Source organism: Echinops telfairi, unplaced genomic scaffold, assembly GCF_000313985.2.
Source record: "Echinops telfairi isolate 266 unplaced genomic scaffold, ASM31398v2 ScPeMD7_7459;HRSCAF=8497, whole genome shotgun sequence".
NCBI classification, from domain to species: domain Eukaryota; kingdom Metazoa; phylum Chordata; class Mammalia; order Afrosoricida; family Tenrecidae; genus Echinops; species Echinops telfairi.
The window spans coordinates 5,448,498-5,452,796 of NW_022111359.1; positions in this window are offsets into that span (position 1 = coordinate 5,448,498).

Below are 4,299 nucleotides of genomic sequence, written 5' to 3' on the forward strand. Positions count from 1 at the left end.
GTATGTATGGATTGTGATAAGAGTTGTATGAGCCCCTAATAAAATGATTTAAAAAGAAAAAAAGAAAGAGCTTTATATACAAGAGCAATTGAATACTAAGAAAACATCCCAGCCCAGATCAAGCCCATGAGTCCAAAGTAGCCCATATGTCTGATACCACTCTATAAGTCCTCTTCAGATTCATGAAACACATGCAATGACGCCGAATGCAGGAAGATCACAGGCCAGTGGGTGGGAAGTCTTGTGGATCCAGTGGCAGTGTAAGCATCTCAGAGCTGACAGGGGTCTCCACGTAGCTGCTCCAGCTCAGGACACAAGCGTAGTTTCATGTCTGACTTCTCAGCTACAGTGTCTCGCAGAGACTGAGCAGAGAGAGAAGGCCATGCCCACACAGGGGCCTCCTGGGTTCTATCTTGGTTGACAGGCCAAACTCCACCCCTTCACTCATAACGGACACCGGATCACACACCACAGTTCACACTCATTTGGTTTCACCTCCCTGATTGACATCCCCTCAAGGCACCATCTCTTCTCCCCCCTCCTCCCTCCTTCCTAACCCTTCTGAACTTTGTTTGAGGGGGCGGGGGGCATGCTGCCCTTTTGGCCTCTCTGTGATTATCTTCGTCGTCCCCCTTACAGATGTATTATTTGGCTGAAAATTGACCCGTGGTGTGTGCGCGCAGGGAAGTAGAGTCCCAGACCGAGGGCCGTAGCCTCGGGAGTTCCACTAGTCTTCTATCCAACCAGCAAACCTGGCCTCTTTCCTTATATCGCGTCGTGTTCCACACCTTTCTCCGACCCTCTCCCGGACCCCCTAATGCGGTCCCTCTTCCATGCAGTTGGTCATGGTCGCGGGGCACCGTCTAGGTTCTTTGGGTCTCCGGGTTATGGAGAGATCGTTGCCTGGTCCGTTAGTCCAGTGCATTAGTTGTTTCCGTCTGTCTCCAGTGTTCATCCTCTTCTTGCCTCCAAGAGGAGGCTAGCCGTTATGCCTCAGGTGGCCAAGCACGAGCTTTTAAGGCCCCAGCAACTCCTCCTCCAAGTGGGATGTAGACCGTTGTCTCTGTGGGCTAGGTCACGTCCGTTGACCTTGGTGTCCCCTGAGACTAAGGTCTTGAGCTCCGGGCCCAGTGACTCATTCCCTCAAGGCATTTGGTGATATCTAAGATGTTTTGTTTTGGGGTTTGCCCCCCTCCCTCATTCCCCCCCCTCTTGGCTGCTCCACCACCTTCACGGATGGATTTGTAGCCAAGCTAAACACCCACGTACAAATCTCCTGTGTCAAAAACCCACGTCTATTCCTGAGTGGACTCCCACGGTCCTCCCACACCTGCTCAGCCTGCATGTCTGTCCGGGCATCCACTCATGTCGCTGTTGTTAGGTCTGGTCGAATCGGCTCCCGACTCTTTTAGAGGGACTTGGCTGAACCACACGGAACGGAGCGCTCCCCTGTCCTGGAACTGAGCGCTCCCCTGTCCTGTGCCATCCTCCGAGTGGTGGTTCTTCCGTTTGAGGCCGTGGAGGCCACCACGGTGCCACTCCCTCTGGTCACGGTCTCATCGAGTGACTGCAGGACGGGGCCACACCAGCGTGGACCTCTGCTGCCTCGAACTCTGAGTGCCGAACCCATCTCCATCCTCCTTGCGAATGCCAACCCCCTCGCCCACGTCGGAGCTCTGGTTACTCGATGGGTCGCTCACCTCGAGGCCAGCAGTTCGAAGCCACGCCCCATCCCCAGAGAGAAAGATGAGGCTTTTTATTCCTGTAAAGAGCTGGAGCCTTGGAAACCCACCAGGGCTGTGCTACCCCTGCCTCCTGGGGTCGAGATGAGTCAGAATTACGTCAGCGGCAGCCAGAGTCACCCAGGTTAACGCGTCTTTCATCCACTTCTCAGACTCATTAGTCTTCAGTACAGACAGCTTACTCTTCAAACAAGAGTCTGAGGGGACAGTGGAAGCATGCTTCTTTCCGCGTGGAAATATTCTCTTGAGATTTTTTCTATCTATAACCCTGGTCTCCTAGTATTTGTACTTTTGTGTTTTTTTTGAAACATTTTATTAGGGGCTCATACAACTGTTATCGCAATCCATACACACATCAATTGTGTAAAGCGCATTTGTACATCATTCTCAGAACATTTTCTCTCCACTTAAACCCCCGGCATCAGGTCCTCATGTATTTATCCTTCTGTGATGGGCTGCTTTCACTCCGCGTGATATCGGTCCAGGTTCAAACCTGCCTGTCCAGTGTTTTATAGAGTGATTGTTATTCTTTAACCTTGTGTGTGTGTGTGTGTGTGTGTGTGTGTGTGTGTTGCGGCTTTGTTTCTAAGCTGTGTTCTCTTCTGGTCTGTGGGTCTTGTCATTTTTTGCGCCCGTTCAAGTGTTTACGAGGCCTGTATGATGTTTCTGTTGTGTTGGGATGGGAAGGTTGACTCACTTTGTGTGGCCTGACCCTGTGAGTTACTCATTTCACCTCCGGTTGAGAACAATCTGTTCCTGTCTTGAAATCTACCGGACTCCCTCTCCGCTCAGCAGTCCTGTACTTACTGGGCTCTCCCTCTTTGTACTTTGTAACTGTTCAGGATCCCGGGTCTTGTAGGTTTCTGTTCAGGCTGGGTTGGTTTCCGGGTGGTAGCTTTAAGGATGTTCATGCCAGGCTGCTGCCCATTGGGATCATGGTTAGCCATGGGGCTGCTCACCCCAGAGCCGGCAGTTTGAAACCACCAGCCGCTCTGAGGAAGACAGACGAGGCTTTCCTTCCGGTGAAGAGCGACGGTCTCAAGCCCTACAGGCAGGGGCAGTGCTGCCCCGTCCTGCCAGCTCGCCGTGAGTGGGAAGCGACTGGATGGCACTCAGTTTGAGTTTATTAGCTGTGAGCCGCAGAACCCTGGACACGTGGCGAAGCGTGAGGGGCCAGCTCGCATCCAAAAGCATGACCTAATCCAGTCTGTATGTGCTGTTAGCATCCCCACCCCTCCAAATCCCAGCCGTAGCTTTCCGACGTCGGAAAGCAACTCTCTGGAATGCTGCCGGGCCCAGACTTCAAGGGCACGTGTGTCTGTGCTTTGAGCAGTGAGGAGTCCCCCAGGTGAAGGTGAGGAGGGTGCTGGTGACGATGCCGCCGGGGGCTGAATGGAGAGAGAGAGATTTCAGAGGCAATCAGGAGACCGGAGAAGAATTTGAATACTAGTGTAAGGGCAGAGGGAGACAGACAGCGCTTTCCACTCGTGTCAAGAGTTACCGTCTTGGAAACCTATAGGGGCAGTTCTACCCTGTCCTATAGCGTTGCAGTGGGCCGGAATTGACTCGGTGACAGTGAGGTTGTGTGTGTGTGTGTGTGTGTGTGTGTGTGTGTGTGTGTGTGTGTGTGTGTGTGTGTGTGTGTGTGTGTGTGTGTGTGTGTGTGTGTGTGTGGTTTTTGAATAGGCGAGGAAGACAGAACAGACCTTGAACTGCTAGAAGGACAAACAACTCTGTTTTAGGAGGAAGTAAAGCCAGAATGCTCCTTTAGGGAAAGCGGAACCCCTGGAGAGGACGGATGGACACAGCGGCTGCAGAAGAGCCGTTGTAAGGGTGACGGGGGACCGGCCTGGAGGTGCCTGAGTCTCTTGCACATAAGGCCACCGTGAGTCGGAACCCAGGAGCCCCGGTGGCCCAGTGGGTCACAGGTTGGGGTGCTAGCTGCAAGGTCAGCAGTTGGAGACGCCGGCTGCTTGAAGGGAGGACGACGAGCCTCATCACTCTCGATAAGGATGTGCAGCTTCGGAAACCCGTATACATACATGTGTATATACATGTGTATACATACATGTGTATACATACACACAAGAGCAGTTCTGTTCTGTCCCAGAGGGTGCTTATGACGTGGTGACAGTGCGTTTGGGGAGGATTGCATCTCACATGACTGACCTCTGTGTAACTACCGAACCTCTGCATAGTCTTGACCCTCCGAAGTCCGCCTCACCACCTGCTCACACCTAGCCATTCACTGCTGCCAGGTGGACATCATTCGTGGGCAACATTGCCCAACAATGTGATGGTTAGGTTTCGCGTCCACCTCGCTGGACTAGGATTCTCAATGGTTTGGCAGTTAAGACCTACGCACGCCCCATGATGTGATCTGACACATTGCGATTGCCTCTGTAAAGGAATCTGTGACTAGCAGACCAGCAGTTGCAAGAATCCTAGGGTAGGATGCCACAAGCGTACTCGGATCCCTGACCTATGCAGTCAGTGCAAAAGAAGTTTCCAGGGAGGTGTGGCCTGCTTTCCATAGAAGCTGATGCTATGGAAAAGC